General features: G+C 37.2%; 1 long non-coding RNA gene across 1 annotated transcript; it reads right to left on the bottom strand.

Annotated features, from left to right (window-relative positions):
- Positions 1–940: 940 nt before the first annotated feature.
- LOC122986231 lies at positions 941–18,211 on the bottom strand. Its single transcript, XR_006404268.1, has 4 exons — positions 18,010–18,211; positions 12,306–12,307; positions 11,517–11,522; positions 941–953 (listed from the first exon to the last, which is right to left on the bottom strand). It is a non-coding gene; the product is annotated as an uncharacterized LOC122986231 (long non-coding RNA).
- Positions 18,212–18,955: the final 744 nt, after the last annotated feature.

Here is an 18,955-nt window from a genome sequence, read left to right as displayed (position 1 = left end):
TTAATCCTTTAATCTTTAACATTTAAGGGACTCTTTCAAGAATGAAAGGGATTTTCAATCACTTGTAAATATCTGAGACTTAATTTGATTTTAATCTCCTTTTCCAAAAATCCACATAAAATCTGAACAAAATGGAAACACTGACAGAAAAAGAACAAACATGGCTTTGAATTTTCAACTAAATAGGGATTGTAGATACCACAAAACTCACATTGCAGGAAAAGTGCTAATTACGGTGTAGAATAAGAATACAATTCTTGTATGGTGTGCTAAAGCACTTTTATTTATTTGGAAATTAAGTTTGAAGATGAAGTAGTGGCATTGTTTGATTTCATTCAACAACCATAATGTTTATCCCTGTCTACTTGAATTCCTTCATCCTTTATAGGTGAGCACACCTCTACTGACACCCAGTGAAATCATTCATCTTCCTTTCAGAGGGTTACACAGACAAATTATAGTAATTATGTCATTATCATTTTAAGCTCATAATGTTAATATAAGTGGTGAGGAATAAAAGTAAATTGAGGGAGTGTATAAACAGAAATATCAATCACAATGATAGTACCAAAAAATATAAATGTCACCCCAGACTAATTTATTCTCTCATTCTTTTATGTTCATCTCCTTAAGAACAAGGAGCCGATGTCTATTAGATATCAGCATCCTGCCACCTAATTGGAATCATTTTCCATAGTGGGTGCAATTTCACTCTCACTCTCAGATGAGCTGCACCCTATTTCTTTTGGAAGAGGACCAAGAACCAAGTGTGGTTAGTAGGGATGTGCAGAGAGCCCAGTATTTGTATTTGTATTTGTTGAGGCAGCAAAATTATTTGTATTTGTATTTGTATTCAAATAAAAGGTGAAAGAGGCTTAAAAATCCTGTTTTTGTTTTTATTACACTTTTAATTTTAGAAAATTAAAGTGTTACAGTAAGTGTTCATGAATAAACTACCTTTACTATTAACTATTTTTAAATCAAGAGTGGATTGTATTAAGTTGATATATTCTAAGATAGCGTAGGCTATGTCTACTCATTTGTCTCCTTTCACTCCTGTAGTCTGGTTGTTGTTGGTAGTGAATGCTGTGGATATGTGATAGCATGTTGTGAGCTAACAATAATTGCAAAGCCTTTTCTATATGAAAACAGGCTTTTGGATCAATAAGAATTTGTATGTCTGTTGAGTAAATACAAGAATACAAGAACACTTTCAGCAGGGAATTCAAACAATTTCTAACTACAAGTGGAATAGCCCTGATGAGTACACAGATGATGATAGCTCCCTGCCAGACACACTAAATACTTTCTACACCTGTTTAGAAGCTACTAACAAAAAGCCAGCCCTAAGGACCACTGGGTTTAATGTATTGCACTTGAACTTGAACATATATGGATGTTGCTGCAAAGATGCTACAAATTCTAAAATGTGGATACTTCACACACATCTTCAACCTGGCAGCATAGAGGATCTACAGTTGCTACAGTTTATGGGTGGACACCCAAGATTAGTGTCACCAATTCAGTATTCAACCAAAGGTGAAATATGGTCACAATCTCCCTTTCTGTTCCTGAGTTATGGCGTTGAATAATGGCCAGAAAAGGTTTTTTGCAGAACATTATGATGTCACAGTGAAGTTGACCTTTGACCGTTTATGAATAAAATGTCTTCACTTCATCATTTTATCCTATTAGACATTTGTGTGAAATTTTGTCATAATTAGCGTATGCATTCTTGAATTATGGCCAAAATGTGTTTTGTGAGGTCACAGTGACCTTGACCAAATTCTAATCAGTTCATCCTTGAGTCCAAGTGGACGTTTGTGCCAAATTTGAAGAAATTCCCTCAAGGCATTCCTGAGATATTCTATTCATGTGAATGGGACCTGAAAACATGTCGCCAGCACAGAGGTACAAAAAACAACAACTATTCAATGCTTGAATAGTATAGTAACAAAAAGAGAGATTTAAAGATGATAATGTTGAAAGATATCTACTTGATTTGACTAATTTGGATGGCTGAAGCTTCATATTAACTTCAGATAAACTTTTAAATACAATTTTGCACAGAAGGAGGCTTGTGAATTTTGGCCCCCATCACTTACACTGTAAGTGCATTATGTAAGGATCTTCTGATGGTCAGTATTAACAGGAGAAATGATCACAGTAAGAAAACTTGTTTAAATGTTTATTTGGGCACCTGCCTATTGTTTTAAGACAGATTTAAAAAAATTTTAAACCCATCCTTTAATATGTATGCGTGTTTACACATGTATGCATAAGTATATGTGTCCACATGTTTTGACATTTCTAAATTCTTTACTTTAAATACAAGCTTTGAAGTTTATGTTTGGCTGATGTTTTGGCTTTATCTTCATCTCTCACTGAAAATCTCATACTTTTGGGGATTATGATCATATATCCAACAGCAAAGATGTCTCAGGGGTTTTTTCTCAGACAGTTTAAGAAATTATGGGTGATCAAAAGGGCTTTGTCTTCTGATCAAGCATGTCATCTCACAACAAAGGTCGTAGGTTTAATCCCCTGTGCTATTTGCTGTCTATCTGTAAATTCCATGTGCTTTCATAGTATGAAGACAAACTGTGGAAGGAACAAATATGCAAACACTGATATTCCCAGGCCCTTTATGCTTAGGGTCAAATTGATTCCATGCAAGTGATGTACTGTAAGCACTGAGTAGTATTTGTTGTTCCTGTTAAAAAGGAAATCATAAATTTAATGATTGTGATGTCCCTCACCCACAACAAGATAGTTTGAACCAGTTGTATCCCATTACCTTGTCTGAACTTTTAGAAACAGTATCATAAGTGTCTTCAAGTCCTCTTGATGTAATACCAACAAAGTTTTTACTAAAAGTAATGGAATCTGTCAGTCCCTGTTCGCTTTCTGTTTTTAACAGTTCCTTGTTTGTGTCCCTGATTATTTTAAAACAGCATGTGAAAACCCACTGTTTAAAAAATGGGCTGGATCCCTCCCTCTCTCAAAACTATCAACCAATTTCCAAGTTGCCTTTTATATCAAAAATTTTAGAAAAAGTGGTGTCTAAGCAATTTCTCTCAGCACTGGAAAATAATATTTTGACAAATTTCAGTCTAGTTTCCAGAAGTATCACAGCACTGCTCAAGGTTACCAACAACCTTTTAGTGGCTGCTGATGATGGCATGTGCTCAGTCCTTGTGCTCCTGGACCTTCACGCAGCCTTATACATGATTGATCAGAGCATCCTGTTTGACAGACTGAGGCATTGAGTGGGGATATCTGGTACACCTTTAGAATGGTTTTCATCTTATTTGTCAAATAGGAGGTTTTGTGTCTCTGTGAACAGCTATGTCTCTTTTACAATTTACAATTTCATTTAGTGGACGCTTTTATCCAAAGCGACGTACATCTGAGAAACTGATACAACATAAGCAGGGATCCAGTCAGGAGACAGCAACATGAGTAAGTGCCATAACGCTGAAGTTTGAGTCCAATAGGACGTAGGTGCCAACAGGTGGTGCGCTGAGTGCATAGATTGCATAGAAGCAGATTTTCTTTTTAAATTTTTGTCTTTTTTGTTTTTTATTTACTTTCAGTCCATCAAGTACAGAGGTGTATGCGAAAGAGCTGGGTCTTTAGTCTTTTCTTGGTAACTCGTTCCACCACTACAGAGGAACTACAGAGGAGAAGAGTCTAGCTAGCGACTTAAGGCCCTCTTGTGGTGGTGGTGCTTTTCATTGGCAGAGCATAGTGAGCGGGAGAGAATGTAGACCTGAATAAAATACAAAAATGCAAGGAGACATGATCAAATCACTCCTGTTTTAGCCTCTTTACACTGGCTCCCAGTATGTGTTAGAATTGATTTTAAGATCTTACTTATTACTTTTAAGGCTCTTCATGGCCTCTCTCCCTGCTATATCTCTGACCTCTTAGTACCGTATTTGTTGGTATGTACTTTGAAATCCTCAGGCAGAGGTCTTTTGTCTGCTCCAGTGACCCGGTTGAAAACTAAAGGAGATGTTTGCAGTCAGGGCCACCAAGCTCTGGAATGATCTGCCTGAGAAAATAAGGTCGGCTGACTCAGTGACCTCTTAAAACATATTTTTATCAGAGAGCCTTCCCTGATTTTACCTGAGTTTTAATTTCTTTGAGCTGCCTTTATCTGTTATATTGCTCATCAATATAACATCATAATCAGTGGTATAATTAATAATGCTTTTTCATACACAGAATTGTTTTTTAAACACCAAATTGTTTGTTTGTTTTTTTCGTCTGTTCTCTTTGCAAAACCTGATCATTTTTATGACTTGTCTGTTTTATTTTGCTGTGAAGCTCTTTGTAACTTGGATTTTGAAAAGTGCTCTATAAATAACCTTTATTATTATTATTATCATTATTATTATTATTATTAGAAGTAGTAGTAGTAGTAGTAGTAGTAGTATTAATTTAATAAACACCCTTGTCCACTGGTTTTCAACACATTTGCTATCAGTTCCAAGATCGTCAGACAGGTTCTGAAGTTGAGGGAGTGTCTTTTTTTCTTTGATTTCTAAGCACATTTATGGATGTTTATTAGTGATGCACATCACAGATGGTGGTATTCCCCAGAAATGTTGTGACACTGAATCTAAATGAAAATCTTGTCTCTTACAAATACTCATCCCCATAGGATTGAATATTTCTTATATTATATTTTGAAATTTTTGAAACTGAAAATGTATAAACATTTAGTCAGTTTGTTCAATTCAATGCTTATTATCCAGTATAAAGGACTACTTGTAAGATGGGCTTGAAAGGCATAGATTTGGGTGAAGAGCTTACACTGGAATGATTGTAACACTCCCCACAAATACATCTCCCCACAGATAACGATATCTTGACAATTTCATTTGCAGCATGGAAAAAGCCAAGGCTGCCCTCTTTCACCGTTATTGTTTGTCAAACAAATATAAAAGGTGGTATGAAGCACATTTTTTTTGCTATATGTGGACGATTTAATCCTTTACATAACCTATATTATATCTGCAAAATGTTGGAAACTAAACCAGCAGAAAGGTGAACTGATGTCAGACAAACATGGCAATGTCTCATACATTAATACCCCTTCAGGTGTAAAGTATGGAGAACTGTAGACCATAAACATCTCTTTAGGCAAAATTTACTTTTGATTTTATAGGAGCTCTGACAACATAAAAGCTAATGGGATCTTTATTGCTTTGTCTAAATTCCAACATTTTATCTGGCAGCCAACCTCAAGCACTACAAGTAAGCATGCATTTTGGATAAAAGACAATAGTAACAACTCACCACATTGGCTGGAAATAAACAGGCCTCATGTTGAGGAGTGTCAATTCTAGCTTTATTTTCTTCTAAATTACATTTTTGCTATTGCATAAAAATCTCCACATTTACTGATAAAATTTGTTGGCTGCCAACCATGTGCACCAGCTGGTTATGTTCACTTTAATTAGATATGTGCATTGAGGTATTTAGCATTACCATAAGGTAGCAACACTTCTGTGATATAGCAGGTAAAAACATGGCCACACACAGTGAGTACCATATGTGAAAGCCATATGGCTGGGAAATGTGCCAAGTTTGACACCAAGACCATCACCCGGTCAAAGAACATTCCAATTGCACAGATATAAATATAAGATGGTTGTCTAGCCTTGCAACATGGTTGGCACAAATCTAACGGGATTACCAAATCCTAATCTGGATTGAGTTGTATCGACAGATGCGAGCATTCATTAAGTGAAGAGGCACCATCGGCCACAATGTTCCGAACGTGAGGTATTAGAGAAAGTCTGTCAGGGAATTACCTGCCCTGGGTTTTATCATCTATTGGAAACGTGACTCATCTTAGATCTGTGCCACCTCTGAGATGAAGGTTCAGATTTCTGGATGGAGAAGTAAAGGGCGGCAAATACTTAACTCAGCCTGTCAACTCGGAACAAATAATCTAATCAATACTGTGTGAGCAAATTAACCATTTTAATATAACAAACAAATGACATCACAAAAACTAATTTTAGAAAACTGACCCTGGATTTACAAAGGTTAAAAATTGCACAAGTACATCTGTGTAAAAACTGAGTCACAAATAGATCACTTGATTTTCTTACCCAAAAGTAAAAATGGTAAAAGTAAAAAAAAACAAAAAATTCTTATCACATTGCTGTTTTGAAATAACATAGTTCATGGTCTACTTTCAAAGCAGACACTATGAGCTTGAGGAGGAAAGCTGAAGATTTTGGAACACCATTTGGGATTTTAAGAAAATCAGAGAGAGTAAAGAAATTCATCTCCAAATGCAACCAGGACCAACAGATCAGGGATTAGAGCAAAAGATGGGGCGTGTTTCTCTTACTTAAGCTACTTTATGCAGCTTTACTCCAAGGTACACCATATTGTTAGTCAATGAGGCCCTGAAGGCTGAAAGCTGTAAGGTCTTAATTAGGTCATGATGATTCCGGAATCTCTCCAAGTTGGTCAGTATCAAAACGATTTAGGACATTTTGGGAATAATGTTTTCACACCCCGATTTGCCCTGGAAACCTGCTACTTCTTACTTATTGTCCTGCATCTCCCATGCACTTTTTCCCACCAATTCACTGACATACTTCCCACCAAAGTAAAAGTATGCTCAGGGTTACTTTGAAAATGTACATTTGTTGATAAGTATACACAGTAGTCCTCTACATGTGTGTAAGATTTAAACATAGTAAGTTGTATTTAGTGTTTTAAAACATGCACTTGTGTCTACACACTGACACTCAGCACCATGGACAGGGCCCAGTTGGGCTCTTAATGAAGTAGGTGTTTCCTCAATGTCATATTCTTTCAACACATACTTTTTATGTAACTGTACTTTCCAGTATCAGACAATGAATAGGAAATGTGTGTATCTATAATGTATAGTCTGTTTTGAAGATGAATGTCATCTAAATGTCATCCCACTGTTGAAAAAATTCTCAATAGACTATCTACAAGATAGGTTATTGTTTTCCAGCACTGTGTAAGCAACCTTGACTCCCACAAATTACATTCATATGGAAATAATTTGTATTGTCTAAAACATTTAGGAGAAAATGTAATGCAGCTTGGATTATGTCCACTGGCAACATTTTGTTCCAATACAAAGAAAGTAGTGTGATTTTCTTATAACACAGGTCATAGCGAGGCCAGGGTCAATGTCTCATGCTTCCAGTCAGTGCAGACATTTTCAGTACCTAATAATCTTTCCCTAACTTTATCCATATCCGTGTTATAGTTTCTTCACCTGAATCACAGCATATTCACCATGACAACAATACTTCCATTACCTTGAAGATGAAGTAATCAATTTTTTTTTCATTAAAAATGAATCAAACAATGTGTGTAATATGGAAGTGACTGTATAGCTTTTTAGCCTCTTTCAGCTCAATTGTTTTGTGTTTACAGCACAATTAAGGTACTGCATGCTTCTGTCCACTGCTGTGATAAACGTACTGTACACTACCTTGCCAGCACCAAGCAGCAGAGAAACATAGTTAGTGACAAGCTGGTCAAGAAATTGGAAAATCTAGCAACTACGAATCACATTCACCCATTCACACACATTCATACGCTGAATGGGTACAGGGGTTACCATGCAAGGTCCCAACCTTAGGAAGCTAACCATTCACACACATTCATACACTGATGGCAGAGCCATCAGGAGCAATTTGGGGTTAAGTGTCTTGCCCAAGGACACATCAGCATGTGGACTGGAGGAGCCGGGAATCAAACCGCCGATCTTCCGATTAGTGGACGACCTGCTCTACCTCCTGAGCCACAGCCGCGATAACTGGAAAGATTGCTGAGACCATTCTGGATAAAAAAGGACTTGTTCGTCATGTGCGGATAAAGACAAAGACTGGGTTTCTGAACAGGCCGATCAACAAAGTCTGCCTTCTACTGGAGGCAGAAGAACTTCTGATCTGCCCAAACTGACATTTTTTTTTTTTGATTTTTTGAACTTTGCCCCCTGTCCCCCTGCACACATTACAATACACAGACTACAGACTTTACTGATTCAGAGTGATGGTAAAGATCACTCTTCTTTTAAAGACTGTATGTCCGATAACTTCCAGTTATGAAGAAAGAAGATCTACAAAATAGACTCTCCATAATATTGGAATATGTTTATGTTTGATTATCCTTGTGTAATTATTATTGTTTGAGACATGTTGTGACATGTCCAGTTTGTTAGGGTGATACTACTGAGTTTAACAGCATGCTTTTGGATGCACCAAAACACAGACATAGCATGAAATACCTCTTGGCTCAGTTTTGAATGAAACTCAGGAGCAACCTAACATGCCCATTACTGAAGAATTTCACAATAACCTTTCTAGCCATGATAGGTGTGCTGGGTGTGTTTTACTGATATTTCACCATAACAAATACCAGCTTAATCTTCCTAATGTGTTTGAAAAGGGTTCACACCCTTAGTTTTTGTGGGTCAAATTTGACCTAGCACTGAAAAAAACACTAATTATCATATGAAATGTTTTATCTGCTTAATGACTTATTATTCATCCATAACTATAATACATACATGTGCTCATTTTGATATTTTATGTACCTTAGACTGCATTTAACTTACAATGTACAAATTATTTTCAGTTTAAAATAGGCACAATTTATCTATTTCATTGCTTATGATGAACAAAACAGGCATAGGATCATATTTTCTGCCTGCCACTCTACAATTGAATTCAAGTCAATACACTTTCTTGGCATGAAACATAATTTTAATATTATTACACAACATTATTATACTTTCATTATAAGATTTTATTACTATTATATTTGTTTTGTTGTAATTTTTGTATTCATGATGGTTTGGCAACATTTACTATGTATTTCTTTGCATAAACATCCCACAAATTTGACCCATAACACAGCAGATGTAATTTTTTTAGTAGGCATTCTAAAAAAAAAGAAAATGATCAAAATGTGTTTTATTGTATTCAGTAGGCCATTGTAGAGGATGTAATGAAGCCTTGTTTTGATCAGAAAAAGTAAAAGTATGTTTAACACATCTAAGCTTGGAAACAGGTCAAATTTGAACCAAACACAGTAGGAGAGTTAAATGTTAATGGTCAACTGTAATTGTAACCTGTGAAGGTCCACAGAGATACATTTTTAAATGCCAAATTAGACATGACAAACAGTTCACACCATATACATAGATAATATAGAGTGAATAAACAAACAAATGCATCTTACAATACACTTTTGTTTTAGAAAAGTACATAGATTTTGGAGTTATATGTTCTCACGGGTTATAAACAGAATGCCAGTGATGCATTCACCAATAATCTTTCAGTACATAATTGACGTGCAGTGGCAGCAGACAGTAATCCAATGATGTGTAGCTCATGTGACCTCTAAACATTTGAACAATTGTCAGTGTATAATCACATTATCTGTACAAACCATTCAGTGGTACCATGTTGACAAAAACTTATTGTGTGGCTGAACTTTGTTTAACTCTATTTTATCTACTAGTCCAAACCCCAAACATGTCCAGCTGGAATGTTTGAAATGTGCATCACATAATGCATGAGCCATCCGGCATTTTCTGATTTATTATATATACTGTACATTGTGTTTTCACAGTTGGTGCACACACCTAAAAAATGGAAGATCATATTTGAAACAGAGGTGAGTCATCTACATTTGGATTGGTCTCTCACAGCCAGACAAACATCTTTTGCTCAGTTTTCACCACACAATTTAAGCATCCATGTGGGAAATGGTTTAGCCTCCTCAGGTACCTCTCGACCAATAAGGAAATATTGAGATGACACTTCTACTTGCTACCTCTTTAATATCCCAAACCTTAAGCCCTACTATTAAAACTAAAAGTTTAGATCCAATTAATGCCAAATGTTTTGAGAATGTGATTTTGGTGGATATAGGAATTTAACAAACATTTTCTAGAGGGTGTAAGAGTTTATGTTGTATGGTTAAAGGTTAAAGGAAACTATCAACCATCTATGATGCCAAATCACACTGGATGAAGTTAAAGTTTAAAAGGTTGCCAAGGTTGAAGAGTTCTGGCAAGCAGCACTTGATCAGTGAATTCTCAAAGTAAGCATGAGACAATTTGAAGAGCTGCAAAACACGTATTATTCTTGAAAGAGTAAACAGCTCTCTCTCCCAGTCATGACCAAGATGGAATCCACAATGTTGCTGATTCTGAGATGGGATAACTAAGTGATCCTAAGCCCTGCCTGTCCTTAGATACAATCGTGATGGTGGACAACTTTCTGTCAACAACATGACAGCATGATAGCATAGATAATTTGTGAGATCTGGGAAACATATCTTCTAATGGCTAACAGCAAAGGCTTCAGTACCCCATTAAAGGATTTATTAAAGCCATGCTGAAGTCTATCTATCGCAATGAGATTTGAAGCTAGCCTGGTACTATTTCATATTATTTTATAGTATTTTCTATATTTTTCTTATTGTCAACAAATCTCATGAGCAGAGGCAAACCAACAATGAATTGATCCTACTTATGGGTACTGTGTATGTATCCAAACCCTGATGTATTGTCTTCCTCTGCGCCATAGACCTTCATTTTTGTCCAAAAATTATTAAAAAACATAATGAGCAACACCACTGTCACTGGGTGACATGGTCCTTTGCCACATAGAGTTTGGGCACTGCCTTGGGAATTTTCCTCTTAATCATAGATGAATTCACAGAGAGCATCTGTTGTTTTTGAGTTTTATTGCAATAAACAGAGTTAACATTTGTAAATGTGCATCTCCCAGTTTGCTAGGCTGAGGGAGATCCTTTGTAAAGTTCAATGTTGGTATTTGTACATACAGCCACATGCGTCACAATCTTCCCATATTCGTCACCCTAACAGATTTCTCTTAATTAATTTACCATATCTCAAGGAATTTTTTTTCAGTCTTCTGAAAATTAAGAGGTGATAGCTGAATCCTTATCTGCCTTTCCTCCTTAAGGACTTTCCTCCTCTGTCTGTGTCTAATGAGAAGTAAAAGTTACAGTGACCAAGTCCCACAGCTCACCTTTGATGGTACCTGTTGGGAACATTTTCACATGGAAAGCAGAGAGCACAAAGTCTTACAATCTGCTTTTGGCTATAAAGGCAGTATAACATAATCTTAAGACATTAGCATGAGGGTATTAGTTTCTATTTCAAACAGTTATTTTGTTTAGAAAGGGCTCCAAAGACAAACATCAGTGATCATAATTTCAGTTTCTGGAGAGTAGTTCTGTATAAGGCAGACGCCACTGTGCAAGCGCAGGACATGGTTCCATTTACAGTGCGTTGCCAACTTGTGCTACTTATCACAACCAGGAGTGATTACATAAAATGGAATATAAGGTGGGGCTATAATGCAAGAATTTAATTACAACAAGAAAAACCTGTTTCAATGTTCATATGGGTGCCTGACTGTTGTTTTAAGACAGACTGTGAACCTATCTTTTAAGGACTGCACAGCACACTTAGTACACTTAGCTGAACTTTGGTGTCACCAATGTGCAGCTGTGGTTTCTAATTATGGCATCTTTTTTTCATTCCTGAAGCCTTGATTGTGAACTTTGTTTTCAAGTGAGAGACTGCACCTTCATCAGGCTAGCTTAGCTAGGTTTGTTTTTAGCCTGGATGCTAGTCAGCCTCTGAAACAGCTAAACATCATCACGGCTGTGTGTGGACATTGTCAGCCAGCATATTCACTGTTGCAAGACAACATCAGATGGCTGAAATGGGATTTTAAGAACAAGGATGAGCTAATCCTGGGGTTTTCAACCGTTGCCACTGCCCAAGCCAAACATTTCTCTGCAATGGGCTCCTCCTGCAATGGAAGTGCCAGTCCGTCTGCCTATTGCTCAGCCTCTGTCGCACACAACAATTCCACTATTCCCTGGTCCAGTTCTGTCACCATCAGAGAGGAGCCAATCTTTTCAACCAATGTCCTGGCTCTGAATGATGACATGTGGCCCATCCTTGGGGCTCAACCAAAGTCCAAACCTGCTCCAGTCCCTGTAACTGGGAGCTGTGGGTCCTGGTCAAGAGTAGCAAGGGTCATGTTAAACGCTCCCTTCCAAGCCCTAGACAGTGGGGATGGACTGCGCTCTCCAGTGATGCCCAAGTTGGCTTACCATCCATCTTCTGTGGATGCAGAGTAAGGGTCTCTGACACAACTTCACCTACTTCCAAGGTGCATGGAGAAGGGAAAGAAGTCTAGAGAGATGAGGACTCCAGCTACACTTGTAGTATGAAGAACAACTTTATTACTAATACTAAATGTATTATTTGTATTATTATAAATTGTATTATTATTATTATTATTATTATTATTATTATTATTATCATTATTATTATTATTGTCATAGTACACCACTACATTTTTGAGGGGCTTAGGATGCTCGAAAACACCCAAACCAGTGGGCTCCATAGCGCCCCCAAACACAAGGCCATTTAGGAACAAATTTTCTTTGATGTGCAAGAAATTAGATGGGTTCATTGCTCTCATCATTATCGACATGATACACATTTTTTCAAATTTTTTCACCAAACAGGAAGTCAGCCATTTTCGATTTCATGACTCATTTTTCATTTTACAAACACGTTTAAGGCCTTTATGATGCCCCCAAACTCACAAAACTTTGTACCTATGTTTGAATTAGTAAGTTTTGCAATTATTGTCACAATTACACTTGGGCGTTGCACATCGGCTCTAGAGCGCCCCCTAATTACTTTTAGCACTTCTGAGGTGCTAGCAGTGCTCCAAAACTCACGAAACTTTGCACCTGCATCAAATGTGGCATAACTTGATATCTGATATGGGTCTTGGGCATGGGTGTAGCAAAAATGGCTTGAGGGCGCCCCGTAGAATATTTCAAAATCAAAGCCCCTACCTTTAAATTTGATGTAGATGTATGAAACTTGGAAGGCAGATGTCACATCTCCAGAATTAAAAAACTGGCCACTTGGGGCCATACTCTATGTCCAACAGGAAGTCAGCCATTTTGAATCTACTATGCATTTTGACCAAAGAAACTTCAAATTTGGTAGGTTACATCTAAACACTTTTGTGATGCTAAATTGTGAAGCTTTTTAGTTTTCATGGAACACCCTTGGCGTTGCATGCTGTTATGCTAGATTTATAAACTAGATGCTAGATCAGAAACTTTTAAGAGAAACTTTAAACAGGGAACCTTCATCATAATGCATCACAATTACGAATGAAGCAATCTCTACTGTGATTAACTCCACACCTGGGCTGTAATCCCATTTGTCTGATGCCCTGCTGTGGCTAGTCTACCTAACGCCTGCATGGTCCCCATATCAAAATCTGTAGATTACGTTACATAACATTATGTAACATAACATAACAACAGGCTCAGATTTAATCTAATTAGGGTATTATCACAGTTTAGCTAAATTACTAACATTAGTCTGTTACTAACCTAAATCACATATGCATAAGAAGCTCAAGTCCATTATAAATCTAGCATAACATTAACATAATTTGCATGCAAATAAGTTACTGAATTAACATACAAATCCAACTAAACGTAACTTGACAATACATGAAACATTATCTAAATAACAACACATCAAAATGCCAGTTACCCTACTTCTTTAATAGTTTCCTTGTTTTAGGTCCTAGCCTGATTTCCATTATCAATTCCTCTCTCACATCTGGGTCTGTACCTGACTATTTTAAAACTGCCAGTGTTCAGCCACTCCTTAAAAAACCCTCTCTCAGCCCAGCCCAATTACAAAATTATAGACCAATCTCCAAGGTACCTTTTTTAAAATCTAAAATCCTTGGTAAAGTCATTACAGATCAACTCCTGAAGTTTGTTGAGGGTCATAAAATCTTTGACAAATTTCAATCCATCTTTCACCACAAGAATAGTACTGAGGCCGCATTACTAAGAGTGACCAATGATATTCTTATGCATGCAGACAAAGGTGAATATTCCATCTACTTGATTTAACTGCTGTCTTTGATACTATCAAGCAAGCCATTTTACTTGATACGTTGAATAACTGGGTTGACATTTCTGGTACAGTTTTGAATTGCTTTCATTCTTATTTGACTAATAGATATTTTTAATGTTTGTATCAACAATCACGTGTCATCTCATGAGTCCCTCAGGGGTTAATCCTCGGACCAATCCTCTTCACGTTATACATGCTTCCGCTGGGTCATTTGTTCAGCCGCTTTCAGGACATGTCATATCACTTTTATGGCGATGATACACAGATCTATTTCTCTGCCAAATCCAATAAACTGAATCAACTCTGTGATTGCTTAACTGCCACCAAAGATTGGATGCCTCTTAATTTCCTCCACCTAAACCTTGACAAAACAGAAGTTCTTTTAATTGGACGTGATAACTTTGCCACTGCAGTTGATCGGTTTATCGGTCCATTTCACTCAAATACCAATTCTACCATTAAGAATCTTACCGCTAAGTCATATGAGAATCCAGTATATGACTTTTGACCATCATGTTACTAAGCTTGTCCAGTCCTGTTTTCTTCAGTTATGAAATATCACAAAAATCAGATATATTTTGTCTTCTACAGATCTCGAACTATTAATTCACACTTTCATTCTCTCTTGTCTAGATTATGTTAATTCCCTCTACACATGCCTCAGTCAAGCTGCTCTAAATTGATAACAGTTGGTTGAAAATGCAGCTAACAGGCTATCAACTAGAACTAGCCGTCTGTCCCACATTACCCGTTCTTGCATCCCTCCACTGGCTTCCCATAAAATTCAGAATAAACTACAAGATCCTGTCGATTACATACAGTATAAAGCTTGCCCCAGTTACATTTCTGATTTCCTCATTCCTCATTCCACTTCTTGACCACTCCAATCCTTTTATCCATCCCCCTCTCCAACAGCATAACAGGTGACTGTGTCTTTGCAGTTTTAGCCCCAACCCTCTGGAATCATTTTCCTCAATCTATCAGATTCGCTGAATCTTTGGACTGTTTTACACAGTTGTTACGCCCAGGTCTAGGGGTATGAGGGCACAACATAAGGACAAAACAATAAACAAAACCAACTATCTTACCAAAACAATTTCTAACTACTCCCTAAAGAAACAAAAGAATGAACAAAAGACATTTTCTAAACCTAATTCTCTACACTAACAGAAACAGGAAAAAACTGTGCTCAAAAGGAAATGGCAATTCACCCCTACTGCCTCAGGAAAGTTTAGATGTCTATCTATTTACAAAGTTTGAGCTATTTACAGAGTGAACTATTCACAAGGCCTGAGCTATACACAATGCAAGGAGACGTTAGTAATGTGCTAAGGCTTACACAGACTAGCAAGTAGGTGCTACACATACTGACAATGACGCCAAAACTACAGCAGACGAGAAATCATACTCAACCTACACTTCCTATCACAACATTAAAAACAAAAAGTGTTACAAAGGTGGGAGGACAAGGAGGGACAAGGCACTGCTGCCAACACCGACCCTGAGCGTCACCTGGAAACCCTGGACGTAAGGTAGACCGGTATCTTGAACTGGCCTATCTGCAGCGGCCGCAGCACTGGAGGGCAGCCAATCCAGGCTGGAACCATCACCTGTCAATGAACACAGATCCTCACAGGAAAAAGAGAGTCCTCACTCTCTTTTGAACAGTGTTGCACAGTTCAGGATTACACACAAAATACAGTATGGCTGAGAGCCATAACATGCTTCTAAAAACCGATCTTTATAGACAAGCCTTCTTATAGATCTCCATACCTGTCTAATTTTTTGGTTAGTTTTAGTTTTGGTCTCTAATATAAAGCGTTACTATTCATTTTGCTTTATACATTTATATTTTCCTGTGTGTGAAGCACTTTGTAACTGTGTTTTAAAAAGCGATATGTAAATAAAGCTTTACTTACTTATTTACTTATAATGATTTATGAATTATGCCTCCATTTTTGGTCCAAAGATCACATATATTGTCATATATTCAGGCTTATTTCATAATGGATAGACAGTGATACTGTAGGTGGACATTCAAGAGTAGACATGAACTCTAACCCTGTTTAGATGCTGTGGATGAACAGAGATTCAATTTTTTTTATCTGGGATTAAGTCTAGGATAAAGTTTTCTGAACTTCAAAGCATGACAGATTCTGTATCTGAGACATTTTGAGTCATTTGACTTTTCATCCTGATTTTGTCATCATTTAAATTTTCACATTTAAATTGTTTTTTTCTCTGTATCACAATAAGTTTTCAAGTTGCAGTACTTCTCTGCCGTTTTTATTTTCTTTTTCTCACACGCTGCTATATCATGTATATATGTATATATATATATATATATATATATATATAAATGAGGCTTTGGCCAAAGTTCAAGAAAGAAGATCCCTTGGTTTGCGTTCTGCCTTTATTTCACTGCTATTTCCCCCTATTCTATTTCTCTCCACCAAATCCACTTTCCCATGCTGTCAAAAATTTACTTTGCAAGGCAGCTGGATTTGCGATATCACAAGATCATGCAAGAATCCATCTTGTCAGGCTTCAGGTTATGCGCTTGTTGTCTGAACCACCAGTGTTTCGGACAAATCAATGCTCTATGAGAATTCTTGCATGATCTTGTGATCTCATGAATCCAGCTGCCTCGCAAAGTAAGACAGTGATAGACAGATGGTTCACCAATCACCTGCTAAGTATTTTTTGAAAGTGCCTGCCCTCTTTCAGTTTCCAAGGATGACTTCTCAGATGGTTTTAAGTAACAAACCATCTGGCGCAGCAGGTTAGTCAAAAATCCCTTCATTCACAATTCCAACATCACCATACCTGACTAATGATATTTCTACCCATATTCTGAGCCAATAAGTCTCTAGATGCCATACTTTAAATATTAAATGCCATTCTGTCTTTCAGACCTGCTATTGTGCAACCCACGTCCTCCCCATCACCACCATAACCTCCATAATATCCAGGGAGACTTGTCTGAAGGTTTCTATCAACCACCTTACTGGCTCTACTCCACCACCACCAGTACCTAGACTCCAGGGGGATCCTGTCCTATCACTTATCCTCAAAAGGGCCTACGTTTTATCAAGATGTTTCACATTGATAGAGTCTGATCGACAAAAGGCTTTCTGCCACTAACATCAGTACATATTGTTATACATTTCTAATTTATCTCTTCTTATTGAAATGCCAGTTCAATGCAATATGATCCAGTTAGTGTAATATTTTATTACATTCTACTTTTGTACATATTTATGCTTTTACTATCATGTTACATACTATCAAGAGCACTAATCAATATTTTAATATTAGCAGTGGATCAAATGAGTATGCGTGATGTGAAAGGGATCACCCATAGTGACAAACCCACATATAGTAGAATTATCACCTGCCTCTGCACCTCCCCTCAGCATTTACCCTCTTTAAACTCACTGTTCTGGTATTATGGTATATTTAATGTATGGTTTAGTCTTAGTGATTTCTTCAACTCTGGTTCCAGCCACAGCAGGCAGCTTAGACCTTATCAGATCACCAGAAAAAAGACTCCAAATTAATGCTAACATTGCTCCATGTTTTCTCCATAAAACTTTATATGAAAATCAGTGTCAAATGTGTGTGATTTTTGGCTCAATGGGAACTTGGATATCAAATAAAGTTAAGCATCATCTGTGGAAAAAAAAACAAAAACATAATTGAAGTGAAAATCAATCCAAAGAAAATTAGCATTTGGAGTGAACGCTAATATTCCAGAGTCACCACATATCAATAAGGGAGGTTAAATAAGGAACTTTCAATGGATCCAAGACTATCTTGGAAAAAAAACAAGACTAGGGGTAAAGTAGAGGAGTGTGACGTCACCCATTGGTTTGCACTGGAGCCAGTTTGAAGCCCAGAGATGTGGCTTATGGTCGGTGCCATCTTTTCCGTTTGGAGCCAGGACCTTCCAAATAAGGAGAACAGGGTGTTTCCACTACAGACAAAGCACAAATCTTTTGAGCAAACACACCCACTCAAATCCGAACTGAAGGCACAGATAATAGGATTGATCTAAGAGTCCAATATGATCGATCCACTTTATTTTAGGATGCACATTATTTTATTTTTAAATGCAGCCCTTATTTTACTTGAAATGAGAAAAGAACATGTATTTACTATTAGAGTACTAAGCCTTTTATTTATATCATCTGTGAATAACAGAATGTTAGTTTCTTTCACGTCGTTGGTATATATACTCATTCACACCTCACATCAACTGTATTCATTTTTCTATGCGTTCAAATAGCAGCCAGAGGCTAAGCAAATTGGCCTGTTCCGAACAGGCATGTTTTGAACAGCAATGCACAAGTTAAACACAAAAACATCAAACTTACTGAAATATTGCTAGGGAGAGAAGCAGGTGAGAAAACTGTCAATCACAGCTGATGCCCATGCAGTAGACATCAAAGCTACTGTACATCTTCAAATCTTATTAATGAAGCAATAATTTCCATGCGGTAGACATCAAAGCTACTATACATCTTCAAATCTTATTAATGGAGCAATAATTTCCAAAATGATCATCAGTAAACTTAATCACCATGTGCATGGCAGTAACCGCATAAACTTTCACTGTTGGTAAAGTTCAGTATCATGAAAGCAAACAGCACAGTACATTGCAGTTAGACTGGAGATAAGCCATCTGATATCAGAGTCTGGGCTGATGCCAATGTGTAGGGCGTGCAGTGGAAAGGAGTGTCTTATTTATTTCCAAGAAGTCTCTTTCATTGGCAATGAATTGCAACAAAGAGTGCAAGCTGTTGTGACATGTCCAATTTGTTAAAATGATACTACTGGGCTTAAAAACATGCTGTTGAATGCACCAGAACACAAACGTGTGAAATGCCTCTGGCTCAGTTTTGAACGAAACTCAGGAGCAGC

The sequence above is a fragment of the Thunnus albacares genome, chromosome 7 (genome assembly GCF_914725855.1).
Source record: "Thunnus albacares chromosome 7, fThuAlb1.1, whole genome shotgun sequence".
NCBI lineage: Eukaryota > Metazoa > Chordata > Actinopteri > Scombriformes > Scombridae > Thunnus > Thunnus albacares.
The sequence above is the reverse complement of the archived record's forward strand: the minus strand, read 5'-3'. Positions and strand labels throughout refer to the sequence as shown.